This window comes from Tachyglossus aculeatus, chromosome X2 (genome assembly GCF_015852505.1).
Source record: "Tachyglossus aculeatus isolate mTacAcu1 chromosome X2, mTacAcu1.pri, whole genome shotgun sequence".
NCBI lineage: Eukaryota > Metazoa > Chordata > Mammalia > Monotremata > Tachyglossidae > Tachyglossus > Tachyglossus aculeatus.
In genome coordinates this window covers 26735807-26750876 of record NC_052100.1, presented here as the reverse complement: position 1 = coordinate 26750876, position 15070 = coordinate 26735807, and the positions used below count along the sequence as shown (strand labels likewise).

Below are 15070 nucleotides of genomic sequence, written 5' to 3'. Positions count from 1 at the left end.
ATTTGGGTTTCTTTTGGGGGGCAAGAGGGAATGGGGGGAAGGGGATACTTTTTTAGTTTCCCTCTGCTCTTATCATTTTGGAGTAGAGTAGTTTCTATGGCCACAGTGACATCATTTGGTATGGATGGAACTTTAGTGACATCTACAAGTGCAGAGTAAAGATAGTTTAGATAATGGCTTGAAATTGATACCTTGATGCCGTATCTGTGTGCAATATTCATTATTCTTTTCACCATGTAGTTTCTGATAGCTGGACATTTTGTACTTTTTGTGTGTAGTTAAGTGATTTAATTGATATCTGAAGAGAACAGGTATTGCATTCGCATTTTACAGATGATGGAACCAAGGCACAGAGAAGTGAAGTGACTTGCCCAAAGTCACCCAGCAGGCAAGTGGCAAAGCTAGGGGATTAGAACCCAGGTCCTCTTGATTCCCAGGCCAGTGCTCTTTCCACTAGGGCATGTTGTTTCTCATTGAAGCGTTCCATATTTTTCTATTTATTTTGTTAATGATGTGCATCTAGCTTTACCTCTATGGACTTCTTTACGTCCACATGTTTTGTTTTGTTGTCTGTCTCCCCGCTTCTAGACTGTGAGCCCATTGTTGGGTAGGGACCGTCTCTATATGTTGCCAACTTGTACTTCCCAAGCGCTTAGTACAGTGCTCTGCACACAGTAAGCTCTCAATAAATGCGATTGAATGATGAATGAATGAATCAATCAATTTTATTGAGCGCTTGCTGTGTGCAGAGCACTGTACTAAGTGCTTGGCCACTAAACTAAGCACTTGGGTGAGTATAACATAATAGAGTTGGTGGATACATCAGTGACAAGTCCCAAAGGGCGTGATCCTCCCCTCTTCCCCCACTTTCACCTCCCGGTTGTAATTACATGCCAATGACTGGCAGAGCAGTGCACTGTGGATCCCGCTCCGTGGAGTAGTGTATCCTGATTGTTAGCGTGAAATTCCACCCAAGGGTGTAGTGTCCTCCCAGAGACTAGATGAGGTTTCACCATTCGGGGACCTACATCATTTATTGATACCCCTTACAAACTCCACCCCTGAAAGAATTCGTTTGCTGACGGTGCTGAAAGGGGCTGCCATTTTAATGGCAAGAAACTCCTTTAGAAACAGGGTTATGTTTTCAGGTACACATTGTCCTCCAGTTTGGCTATCGCTGGTTGAGTCTAGCCGGACTGCTTTTCTCCTTCCCTAAAGTGTATACAGATCTCTGTTGTGGAGTATTTCTTGGGATTGGGGTAGTTCCCAAATGAACTGATAAGATTCTTCGAGGTTTTTTTGGCCTCAGCCATCAGTGAAGTGCTTGCCTGCTCCATCAGTTCAGAAACTTCAGCTTCTGGGCTTTGGACAGGTCAATCTTCTCCATGAATGACTGACTATGCCGTGACTCTACCTCCTCCATGGCCCCAACCAGCCATTCCCTTCCTCCCCTCTTCCTTTTCCTGCCAGCTCCGCACTTCCCTGCCCCTCCCCTCAGTACTTCACCTCACCCCCTCTTCCTCATCTCCCCTGCTTCTTCCCTCCCCCTGCCTCCCCACCCCCTTTCCCTCAGTCTCCCCCCATCCCCTTCTCTCTTTTCTTTATGGTATTTGTTAAGCACTTACTATGTGCCAGACACTCTACAAAAGCACTGGGGTAGATACAAAAAATCAGGTAGGGACACTGTCCATGTCCTACGTGGGGCTCACAGACTTAGTCCCCATTTTACTGATGAGGTAACTGAGGCACAGAGAAGTGACTTGCCCAACGTCCACAGTGGTGGAGCCGGGATTAGAACTCAGGGCCTCTACACTTCCCCCTTCTAGATTGTGAGCCCACTGTTGGGTAGGGACTGTCTCTATATGTTGCCAACTTGTACTTCCCAAGTGCTTAGTACAGTGCTCTGCACACAGTAAGCGCTCAATAAATACGATTGATTGATTGATACAGTTGCATTGTAATTGCATTTTTGAGCCCTTACTGTGTACAGAGATTTGTACTAAGCGCTTGGGAGAGTACAATATGACAGACGCATTTCTTCCAGCGTGGCTCAGGGGAAAGAGCATGGGCTTGGGATCCGGAAGTCATAGGTTCTAATCCCGGCTCCGGCGCTTGTCAGCTGTGTGACTTTGGGCAACTCACTTAACTTCTCTGGGCCTCAGTTACCTCATCTGTCAAGTGGGGATTAAGACTGGGAGCCCTACGTGGGACAACCTGATCACCTTGTATCCCCTCCAGTGCTTAGAACAGTGCTTGGCACATAGTAAATGCTTAACAAATGCCATCATTATTATCCCTCACATCGAGGGTACAGTCTAGAGGGGGGACTCTCAGGCCTATGCTTCTCTCCTTTACCCTTCTTCCACTCTCCTATCTCTAATGTCCCATGCTTCTCCACAGGAGGCAACCATGTCTGCCTCAGGTGATCTGACTAATTTAGCCCTCAGCTGTGCCTATTTAAGCAGCCCCGGGCAGCAGGAGGAGGTTGCAAGTCTAGAACAGGTAGGAGAGAGTCCGCTGTTCCTCTTGGGTGAGGCAGCTGGCTACTTCTGCCTTCTTCAGGGCAAGGGAGAGGAGGCCAAGAGGGTTCTCCAAGCAACAGGGGGCAGAGAAAAGACCCACAGGAGTGGTGTTTGAGGTCCTTTCAGGTTTCTCAGAGGGTAATGTGGTTCCTGAGCTACACACCCCATCAGGAACCTTATGTTTGATGGACACAGGTCTGTATCGTGGGAGGGTGAATGGGCAGGGAACCAAGTTAGTGTGATGGTTATGGACTCTTGGGGCCTGTAGAAGCCACTGGTTACTCTGAGGTACTTGGGAAAGGGTTAGGGAGGGAGGGGGGAAAAGATTTGGGTTTGTTTGGGCTACATACTGATGGTCATAATTGGCTGGGGCCATTTTTTTTTAATGGTACTTGTTAAATGCTGACTATGCCAAGCACTCTACTCAGGACTGGGGTATATAGAAGATCATCAGGCTAGCCTCAGTCCCTATCTCACAAGGAGCTCACAGTTTGAGTAGAATTTAATCCCCATTTCACAGATGAGGAAGCTGAGGTAAGTGACTTACACAAGATGTCTCCCAGCAGACAAGTGGTGGAGCTGGGATTAGAACCCAGATCCTCTGACTCCCAGCTCCAGGAGGTCATGTTGGTTTCCATTGTGATATGTCAGTAGAAAGGTGGTAATAATAGTGATGGTGTTTGTTAAGCACTTACTATGTGCCAAGCACTCAGTCACCTGGGCAGAAGGTGGTGATTCACTAAGAGGTGAGTTGTATGCTGTTTGAGAACCTGGACCTGGCCTCCGATCTAGGAGTTTCTGCAACATGGAGGCCAGATTGGGTCTCTCCAGCCTTAGAGAAGGTGGGACTTCTTGGTCGGAATTCTTTAGCTGAGGAAGGGGCTGGAACTCTAGCTCCAGTGGGGAATTCCAGTTCTCTGGAGTTGCAGGTTTGAGCCATAGCAAACTGTTAGTTAAGCTTGCAGCCTCAGTAAAATGGGGAAATTGGAGTCCTGATTAACTTGGGGGAAGCACCTGCTAAGATGGCTGCTGTTGCTGTGCACTCTGGGCATAAAATTTCACTCCTGTTTGGAGGATGATGGAGGAGGGGGGAGCTTTCTGGATTTCACCAGCTCTCTGGGTGGTTATGGCCATGGAGCCTGGCTTTCTCTGACGTGTTTTGGCAGTGGAGATGCAGCCCGAGAATCCTTTAATAATTCACCTGCAAGGTTCTGCTGTATTACCTAACTAGATCAGTGTACCCCAGAGGCAGCACCCTCGGGTCTCCAGTGTCCCCAGGGGATTTCTCTGTGCTTAGCACAAGGGTAAGTGCCTAATCAGAATGAGAAGCAGTGTGGTCTAGTGGATAGAGCAAATGCCTGGGAATCAGAAGGACCCGGATTCTAAATCCAGCTCTGCCACTTGTCTGCTGTGTGACCTTAGGTAAGTCACTTCACTTCTCTGTGCCTCAGTTGCCTCATCTGCAAAATAGGGATTAAGACTAGGAACCCCATGTGGTACAGGGACTGTGTCCAACCCAATTAGGTTGTATCTACCCCAGCACTTAGTGTCTGGCACATAGTAAGCTTTAACAAATTCCGCACACACAGAAGCCCAGATGTGTTGGAGAGGTGATGTGTCTGTGTGTCTCTCTTGGTTTCTCCTTTTGCGTATTTCTCCTCGCTTCCCCTGAGAAATTGTTTCCACTCCACCTCAACCTCCTCCCTTAACTAAGTTTTCTCTGCTACTCTTATTTTTCTTTCTGATCTTTCTCTTCCAAGTGAGATCAGTCTCAATTGTATTTATTGAGCGCTTAAAGTGCTTAGAGTACTGTACTATGTGATTGGGATTGTACAATAGAACATTAAACAGACATTGAGGAGAACTTCAGACAATGCAGGAGGGTAGAGATTAAAGATAAGAGCTTCAAGAAGCAGCTTGGCATAGTGGAAAAAGCACAGGGTTGGGAGTTGAGACACCTGGGTTCTAATCCCAGCCCCCTCAACTGTTTTGCTGTGTGACCCTGGGCAAATCACTTAACTGCTCTGTGCCTGTTTCCTCATCTGTGAAATGGGGATAAAATACCTGTTCTCATCACTTCTTAGACTGTGAGTCCCAAGTGGGACTGGGTCTGTGTTCAACTTGATTTGCTTATATCTATCCGGTGCTTAGTACTGTGTCTGGCACATAGTAAGCACTTAAAAACCATTACTATTATGATGATGTTGAATTGTGCATTATACATTTTCCAAATGAGGTAGTTGAGGCCCAGAGAAGTGATTTGCCCAAAGTCGTATAGCAGAATAGGAATGAAGCTGGCATTAGAACCCAAGATCTTCAGAATCCTAGGCCCATGCTCTACCCACTAGGCAACACTGCTTCTACACATATCATGGTGTTCAACTGTCTGCCTCCTAAGGTCACGACTTGGTCATCTCTTTCAATTTTACCAACACTTGCAGTCCCCAGAAAATGGAATGGGTGAGCTGGAGAAATTGCACAATGGCAGTTATCAAGTTTACTGTCAAATGACTAATGCTGGCCAGTACAATGGTCTTACGGAAATCTGTAAACAGCCCACCAGAAGCAGAGGATTTGGGGAAGTTGGAGAGAAAAACCCTGTGGGGTAATTGGGTGGAGGTGTGAAGCGGAGGCTCTGAGGTATCTGTTTAAGACGTTTTTTCATAAATCTCATGCAGTGACTGTCCCTTCTTGCCATTGTGCACATTGTGGTCTGTGTGGCTGCAGAGATTACATGGTTTGTAGCTTTTCTTATAGTAGCCCTGGCCCCCTCACCATCTGTGCCTCCTGCGGCCTCCGTGGCCCCGGTCTGACCTGTTGACTGAGAAGCCTTGCTTCATTGCCGTGGTTTTCGGCAGAAGCAGCATGGCCTAGTTGAAAGAGCACAGGTCTGAGGATCTGGGTTCTAATCCCGGCTCTGTGTGACCTTGGGCGAATCACTTCTCTGCCTCAGTTTCCTCAACTGTGAAGTGGGGATTCAACTGTACTCCTACTTAGTGTCTCATTTAATGCAGAGACTGTGTCCGATCTAATAAACTTGTATCTAGAAAAGTGCTCAACACATAGTGAGGGCTTAAATATTGTTCAAGGAAAGAAAAAGGGCAGAAAGGTGAACTCATATAACAGACCATTGTCTCGGCCTCCCTTTTAATTTTTTTTATAATGGCATTTATTAAGTGCTTACTATGTGCAAAGCACTGTTCTAAGCGCTGGGGAGGTTACAGGGTGATCAGGTTGTCCCACGGGGGGCTCACAGTCTTTATCCCCATTTTACAGATGAGATCACTGAGGCGCAGAGAAGTTAAGTGACTTGCCCCAAGTCACACAGCTGACAACTGGCGGAGCTGGGATTTGAACCCGTAACCTCTGACTCCAGAGCCCATGCTCTTTTCTACTGAGCCACGCTTCTCCTTGCCTTTAGCCTTTCTCCACTAGTTTAACCTATTCACTGGTGCATGGATCATATTTTGCAAGTATTAGCTCACACTGGAGCCTCCTCCCCAACAAAAAATCAACCAGGCCACAGATTTCTGCATCCTTAAGCCGTGGCCGTGAGCCCCATGAGCGACAGGGACTGTGTCTAACCTGATGAGCTTAAGAAGCAACATGGCTTAGTGGAAAGAACATGGAGCTTGGAGGCAGAGGAACTAGGCTCTAACTGCTGTTCTGCCAGTTGCTTGTTGGGTGACTGTGGACAAATCATTTAACTTCTCTGTGCCTCAGTTTCCTCAACTGTAAAATGGAGGTTCAATACCTGTTCTCCCTCCTACTTCGTCAGTGAGCCCCACGTGGGGACAGGGCCTGTGTCCGACCTAATTCACTGGTACCTAACCCGACACTTAGGACAGCGTTTGACACATAGTAAATACTTAACAAATACTTTAAAGAAAACAAAGCTCACCCTCATGGTGGTAACCCATTACCTTCCAAGCCAAGTGGAACTCCACTGGGGTTCTAGCCCCCCTCCAACCTTCTCCATCTTCCATATCAGCCCTCTTCCCTTGTTGTCTCAGCTTTTATTCTTCATTCATTCATTCAATCGTATTTATTGAGCGCTTACTGTGTGCAGAGCACTGTACTAAGTGCTTGGGAAGTACAAGTTTGCAACATATAGAGACGGTCCCTACCCAACAGTGGGCTCACAGTCTAGAAGGGGGAGGCAGACAACAAAACAAAACATATAAACAAAACAGAATAAATATGTACAAGTAAAATAGAGTAATAAATATTTACAAACATATATACAGGTGCTGTGGGGAGGGGAAGGAGGTAAAGTTGGGGGGATGGGGAGAGGAAGGAGGGGGCTCAGTCAGTTCTTCACTCCTCCAAGGATCACTTTGGACTCTCGCACCCCTGATCCTTTGCTCAAACCTACTCAACAAAAATCAGCCAGATCACAGATCTCTCCATGTTTAAGATGGGACTGAGAGCTCCTTGTGGGACGTGGACTGTGTCCAGCCTGATTATCTATCTTATATCTATAAGATATATCTATATCTTTTATCTATATTATATCTATAAGCGTTTAGTACAGTGCTCTGCACATAGTAAGTGCTCAATAAATACGATTGATCAACCTCAGAGCTTAGTACTGTGCTTGGCGCACAGTAAGCGCTTAAGTGCCCCAATTATTACTAATAACAATAATACTAATAAACCCTTCCAAAGTCCCACATCTTCTAAAACACCTTCTCTAAAGAATTCACAACACTCTCTACCTTAGCAGAAAAAGCATGGGCCTAGGAGTCCTAGGATATGAATTCTAATATCTGCTCCGCCATTTACCTCCTATGTGAACTTGGGCGAGTCACTTAACATTGCTGGGCCTCAGTTGCCTCATTTGTAAAATGGGGGTTAAATCCTCCTTTTGATTTAGACTATAAGCCACATATGGTACAGTGTTTGTTTCTAAACTGATTATCTTGTATCAATCCCAATGCTTAGTGCAGTGTTTGGCACATGGTGAGCACTTAAAACAACTATTCTTAATATGTAAGCACTTTGTGGGCAGAGATCATAGCGTGGATCAGTGGAAAGAGCACGGGCTTGGGAGCCAGAGATCATGGATTCTAATTCCGGCTCCACCACTTGTCAACTGTGTGACTTTGGGCAAACCACTTCACTTCTCTGTGCCTCAGTTACCTCATCTGAAAAATGGGGATTAAGACTGAGAGCCCCACGTGGGACAACCTGATTGCCTCGTATCTACCCTGGTGCTTAGAACAATGCTTGGCACATAGTAAGTGCTTAACAAATACCAACATTATTATTATTATTATACCTGCTCCTCCATATTGCATTCTCCCAAGTGCTTAGTTTAGTGTTCTGCTCACAACAGGTGCTCAATAAATATCATTATTCAGCAGAGGACTGTAGTCAAGGCTTAGGATCCCAGGAGGGGCTGATTATGAAACCAGGGCTCCTTTAGGGATATGGATGTTCCCAGGGGGGAATAACAAAGAAAATTATGTCACAGTAGCAAGGGTTGTGCCACTTTCTCTGAGCTAAGGAGCCAACGTCAAATTCCTCCTGACCCTCTGGGGTGATAATGCAGGTTGAGGTAGTTGAACTGTGTACCAAACTCTGCTGCTAACTTTTTTTCTTTTGGGTACTTAAGTGCTTCCTATGTGTCAGGTACTATATGCAGCTTCTGGGGTAGATGCAAAATAATCAGTGTACTAACTCCTCTCCTCTTTGTGCCAGGGATGGTGATAATAATAATTGTGGTATTTGTTAAGCACTTACTATGTGCCAAGCACCGGAATAGATATAAGGTAATCAGGTTGGACACAGTCACTTTCCCACATGGATCTCAAAGTTTTAATTCCCATTTTCCAGATGAGGGAACTGAGGCCCAGAGAAGTTGTGACCAGCCCAAGGTCACACAGCAGACATGTGGCAGAGACCCCCTCCTCACCAACCACAAACATCACGGTGAAAATCTGGAAGGGATGAAGATGAAGCGTTCCCTGCCACCTGCATATCTATGGCAAAGGCAGTTGGGCTACTATGAATGGGTGTACATAACAATAATAATAATAACTGTAGCATTTGTTGAGCACTATATGTCAAGTGCAGGAGTGGATACAGAGGAATCAGGTTGGACACAGTCCCTATTGCACATGGGGCTCACAGTCCAAGGGGGAGGGAGAATAGATATTGAATCCCCATTTTAGAGATAAGGGAACTAAGTCCCAGAGAAGTTAAGTGACTTTCCTAAATTCGCACAGCAAGTAAATGGTGGAGCTGGGATTAGAACCTAGGTCCTCTGCTTCCCAGTGCTCTGCTCTTTCCAAGGTTTCCAGCAATCCTGAAATCAGGAGATGAAATCCAATAGTTCTTTTTTAAAAATTTATTTTATTATTCTTAATAGGAAAAATGGTCTGGGTGACCCACTCAGGAAAGACAACTGTATTGGTCTCAGCATATGCCCCGAGAAGTAAGACAAGCCCATTGGCTCAGTGATTTCCTTTTGGAAACGCAATCACTTTCAATAAATCTGGCCTGTGCATTTTTTAAAGAAGGATTGTGGCTTAAGTCTGGGCAGCACACTGTTTAGTGTTAACAAAAATGGTTTCTCCATTACATAAACTCCAGTGGAATTTAACAACACATATGAGCAGGTCAGGGGTTTTTCTGTGCCTCTTTTCTCCCAGGATGGGAAGGGTTAACTCAGGGAAATTCATTTGAGACTATTTTGGTAAACAATTCTCACAGGCTCACAAATGTCCTTCCTTTTCCAGTGCCCTAGGGCTGTGGCAGTAATATTAATAATAGTAAGAGTGGGGCAGATATGAGATAATGAGGTCTCATGTGGGGCTCACATTCTGAGTAAGAGGGAGCACAGGTGTTGAATCCCCATTTTTCAGTAAGGCCCAGAGAAATTAAGAGACCTGCCCAAGGTTACACAGTGGACAAATAGCAGAGCTCGGCTTGGAATCCAGGTCTTCTGACTCCCTGTCCTGAGATCTTTTTACCAGATCAGACCGATTCCTCCTCAGAATACCGTCTTAAAACTTTGGAGCAGAGATAGGATCAATCTCTCATTAAGTTCTTGCTTACCCAGAATGTGATTTTTTTTTTTTTTTTGGCTTAAGGTTGATCTTTTTCTTTTCTTTTGTTAACTTGGATCTGTGGGTGAGTGCTAATTTGCATGACATCTTTAACGTTTTCCTCCTGCACAGTGCTGCCATGTTGTCATAATCATTGTGGTTCTAAGTGCTCGCCAAGTGAGATACAAGATAATCAGGTCGGACACAGTCCCTGTCCCACGTGGGGATCTAAGTGGGAGGGAGAATAGGTATCGATCCCCGTTTTACAGATCGAGAAACTTGAAGCCCAGAGAAGTGACTTGCCCAAAGTCGCAGAGCTAAGATTAGAACCCGGGTCCTCAGACCCTCAGGCCTGAGTTCTTTCCACTGGGCTGACTGCTTCTCTGTTTTGGCCCCTATTTTGTAGTTTTGCTTTGCGATCTGGCAGAGGGTGAGTCCCTCTAGCCCATCCTTAGTGGTACCAAGGCAGGGAGGCTATCACAATCGTGGGTGGGTTGAAGCATTTGACTCTCAGAATGTGTAAAGCAATCGGCAGCTGGGGTGGGTGTTACAACACCCGATTTGGTGGTTTGCGCTCAAGGCGAGAGCCAGGAAGAAAGAGCAGTCTGTGAGTCACTGACCTTTGATCTCCCCAGTGTTCAAATCATCCCTTGGTAGTAAGTTCGTTTCCCCAAGTCCTGCATGCCATTAAGCAGTGCGGCAGGAAGCGTGGCACTGTAGTGACCCAAACAAGTGCAAGGGCTTTTAGGAGGAGATCGCTTATTACCGGAAAGTGATGAGCTTATGTCAAGGGAGGGGCTGGTGGCTGGGAAGTAGGAGCCCCTGGGGGTGGAAGGGCAGTCTCACCTGGGCCACTTGCCCACCTGGGCCACTTGCCTTCCTGTGCCAGGGCTGATCGGCTCAGCTCTTGCCACCTCTGGGAGGGGGTGACCCTTCCAGTGGGACCCTCCATCCATAGAGGGGTCTCATTGCCTAACTGTGGTAAACACTGCTGCCCAGGAAGACATGACTGGGAGAGGATAAGCTCGTTGTGGGCAGGGAATGTGTCTGTTTAGTATTCTTTTGGACTCTCCCAAGTGCTTAGTACAGTACTTTGCACACAGTCAGTGCTCAATAAATATGATTGATGGCTCTGCCATTTGCTTGCTGTGTGATCTTGAGCAAGTCACTTCATTTCTCTGTGCCTCTTCCCTCCCTGGCAAAATGGGGATCAAGATTGTGAGCCCCATGTGGGGACAGGGACCATGTCCAACCCGATTTACTGGTATCCACCCCAGCGCTTTGTACAGTGCCTGACACACAGTATGAGCTCAATACCACAATTATTATTATGATGATGATGGTGGGATTTGGCAGCCGCCCTTTCCCATCCCATCCTGTTTCTCTCTTTCCCATTCTACCATTGGTGCAGTTGGATGGGTGCCATCATGGTGAAGAGGAAGTACATTGCTTCCTTCCTCACCCGTCCCACCCCAACCTTCATTTCTCTCCTTCCCTCACCGACAGTGAAAGTGGGTGCGTGCTCTCCTGTCAGGGAGTGGGAGTAATAATAATAATGGTATTTAAGTGCTTACTATGTGCCAAGCACTGTACACAGTGCTGGAGTAGAGTGCTTACTATGCACAAAGCACTGGGCTAAGTGCTTGGGTAGATTCGGGATAATCGGAGCAGACACAGTCAATCATATTTATTGAGGGCTTACTGTGTGCAGAGCACTGTACTAAGCACTTGGGAGAGAACAATATGACAGAGTTGGTAGACATGTTCTCTACCCACAATGAGCTTCAGTCTAGAGGATAAGGGGGCTTACAGCTTAAAGGGGAGGGTGAACAAGTATTTAGCCCCATTTTACTGATGAGAAAAGTGAGGCTGTATTGAAATCAACTGCAGCAGCAGTTTTGACAAGGAAAAAAATCCATTTTATGCTTGTCAACTGGCTTGCCAAACATATTTGCTCTATTTCTCTAAGAATATGATTTTTGACTTGCTCAATGGGGCCAAAGCAGGGTTTGGGAAAGGCCGGCCCATGAGCAGTAGGGTTAACAGCAGCTCGTTGTGGGCAGGGAATGTGTCTGTTTATTGTCGTACTTTGCCAAGCGCTTAGTACAATGCTCTGCACATAGTACTTGCTCAGTAAATACGATTGAACAGCAGTGACCTGCACCCAAGAGTTGACAATTTACTCCACTGGGCTGATGGTGACTTTTCTGCCCCTCGGGGGCCTGAAGCAGGGATCAGTCATTTTTTGAGCACTGAGCTAAGTATTTGGGAGAATATAATGAAACAGAGTTTGTAGACACGTTGCTAACAGTCCAGAGGGGGAAGGTGAGTGAGGTGGGTCTTCTAACAGTTTCTGGGAAGTTTTAAAGGAGTAATCAATCATATTTGAGCACTTGCTGTGTACAAAGCACCATACTAAGTGCTTAGGAGAGTACAACACTTTTGGTAGGCATGTTCCCTGCCCACGAAGAGTTTACAGTCTAGAGGGAGAGGATGAATGGGGTGGGACTTTTAACAGTCTCTGGGAAGTTTTAAAAGGAGTAATCAATCAATGGTATTTATTGAGCACTTACTGTGTGCAGAGTACTGAACTAAGCACTTGGGAGAGAATAATTTTAACATAGCTTACAGACACTTTTACTGGCTGCAACGAGCTTACAGTCTAGAGGGTTGAGCTAGTAGACCTACAGTTTAGTAGATTTTTCTGGTGACCTGTCTTAACACAGATTTCGGTTAAGGGTTCTTGGGGAAAAATGTGTTTCTAAAAGCAGGCCTAGCTGAATTGCCAAGAGGCATTAATAACATTTACAGAGTCCATCTCGCAGTCTTAGGCAGTAAGAAGAGGTAGTTGTGGGTTTTTTAAAAATCTCTCTGATAAAAGTGAAAGACGTTTGTACTATTGAGGGCAAATGTCAAGCAGTTATCAGAGCCTAGCTCATCTGAGTTTTTTACTTTCATTTTCCAAAGGTCTGCAGCAAACCCAGCTGTTCATGTTGTACTCCACTAATTTGGGATAGAAAAGTTGACTCAATAATAATAATAAATTGTAGAGCATGTTTGAATTTTTCTGAAGCCCTAGCTCATTGACACAACTGTCTTAATTTTACCTCCTCAGCATCCCTACGAAGTAGGAGAGCGAGTCTCTTATCCCCATTTTACAGATGAGGAACTGAGGTGCAGAGAGCTGAAGTGACTTGCCCAAGATCGCACAGCAGGGTGAGGCTGGAACCGTCATCTCCCAATTCCCCCCCAACCCCCCCATCTTGTGCCATTTTTGGTAGGTTATGCTGTCTTCAAGGGCAGAATCATTTTAAAAAAACTCATCACCCTTTAAAAATCATTTTACTCTCTCAAGTAAAGGGTGTTTTGGTGATAGGGAGGAAGGCAGGCCAAAACAGAGGAAGCATTTTGTAGTGTTTTGAAAAGTCCCGGCTTTAGCTGGGGAAGCCAGGCTGGGACGTGTTCCAGGGAAAGATGAATGACCCTGTCAGTGAGAAAAGAAGACTGAAGAGAAGCAGTATGGCCTAGTGGAAAGAACATGGTCCTGGGTGTCAGAGGACCTGGGTTCTAATCTTGGCTCTGCCAAGTGCTTGCTGTGGGACTTTGGGCATGTCATTTAACTTCTCTGTGCCTCAGTTCTCCTGTTCTCCCTCCTTCTTACCAATCTGTTGTGTTTATTGAGTCTGACTGTGTGCAGAGCACTATACTAAGCCCTTGGGATAATACGACACAACAATATGACAGACACACTTCCTTCCCACAACGAGCTTAGACTGTGATCCCAATGTAGGACAGGGACTGTATTCACTTGTCTGTTCGTATCTATCCCACAGTTTAGAACAGTGTTTAATAATAGCAAGCACTTAACAAATACCACAAAAAATTTCACTCCAGAAATATTCTTTTTTTTATTAAAACAATCTTGCATCTAAAACTCAAACTTTATCAATCAGGAGCAAGATTATAATGTCAGTCATTTGCTCTGTGAGCTCACTTTAAAATATTTTGCAGTGTACATGTAAATTGCAGGAACTTTTTTTTAAAATTTTAACCTGAACAAAAATCTTGGTTTCTGGTACTTTCTGTCCAGTTTCAGTGAAATAATTTCCAATGTTCAGACCCACCCAGTCTGTGTGTGATTTAAATATTCTCTCCTCTATCTCTGGTGTTCTTTCTTCCAGTAGAAAAAATACATTCAGTTTTGGTAATTTTGATCACTTGCATTCAGATTTGCACCCTTTATTCACCCGATCCTCAGCCCCAAAGCACTTAAGTACATAACCATAATTTATTTATTCATATTAATGTCTGTCTCTCCTTCTAGATCATAAGTTCCTTGTGGTCAGGGAACTTGTCTACCAACTATGTTTTATTATCCTCTCCCAAGTGCTTAGTACAGTGGTTTGTACGGTATTGCTCAACTAATAAAAATTGTGGAATTTAGGTGCTTGCTATGCCAAGCCCTGTATCAAGTACTGGTGTAGATAAGAGATAATCAGGTTCCACATGGGGCTCATAGTCTAAGTAGGAGGGAGAACAGGAATTGAATCCCTGTTTTACAGATGAGGGAACTGAGGCTCAGAGAAGTGAAGTGACTTGCCCAAGGTCATCCAGCAGGCAAGCAGTGGAACCAGGATTAGTCTTCTGACTTCCTAACCCCTGTTTTTGTTTTTTTTTGATGGCATTTGTTAAGCGCTTACTATGTGCAGAGCACTATTCTAAGCGCTGGATACACGGTGATCAAGTTGTCCCCTATGGGGCTCACAGTCTTAATCCCCATTTTACAGATGAGGTAACAGGCTCAGAGAAGTTGTGACTTGCCTAAGTTCACACAGCAGACATGGCAGAGCAGGGATTCGAACCCATGACCTCTGACTCTAAAGCCCGTATTCTTCTCCACTGAGCCACTTTCCACTAGGGCATGCTACTTCTGTGATTGATAAGGTGTATTAAATCACTAACCCACTGCAGTCTTGTGGTAATGTCCAAAGTTATTAGAATGAATCAGTTTTATCCCATGGAGAATGGAGAAGTACCAATCAGTTTTCTGCTCAGAGGAGCTGTATAATTCAGCCTCCAAACTAATCTCAGAGCTGTGGCTCTGAGCTGAAATGAGCCTCCCCCATTGCTTAGTAAAGCTAACATTTGTTTATCATGTCCATTTGTCAGTGTGGAATGATCACAGTGATTCAGAGATCTGAAACAACACATTCATTTTAGTTTGAAGAATTTGGCTGAAGACACGTCATTTCCCTTCCTTCAGCATGATTTCTGGTTTGGTTTTTCACGTTGAAAGCCTCTCGATGCATCAATGAAATCTGGCACTTAATAGCCGAGCATATTGTTGCGACGACTCTAATTATTAGAAGTCAAATTTCACTTAAATAATGGACCCAAAATACAGATGGACGATCTCCAACCCAGGAGGTGTTGATCAGAAAGAAGGAAGTGTGCAGATCACGGATTAGCACAGCGTGACACACGTCAGCTGACTCG

At 45.3% G+C, this 15070-nt stretch overlaps 1 long non-coding RNA gene across 4 annotated transcripts in view; it reads left to right on the top strand.

The window, feature by feature from the left end:
• LOC119949570 overlaps positions 1–15070 on the top strand; it is a 126360-nt gene that overhangs the window by 65644 nt on the left and 45646 nt on the right. The window contains exon 1 of one of the 4 annotated variants that reach the window (XR_005457228.1): positions 2564–2717. The exons of the other annotated variants lie outside the window; for them this stretch is intronic. This is a non-coding gene — a long non-coding RNA (uncharacterized LOC119949570). Of the gene's footprint in view, positions 1–2563; positions 2718–15070 lie in introns of those variants that run through there. 4 annotated transcript variants of the gene reach the window in all.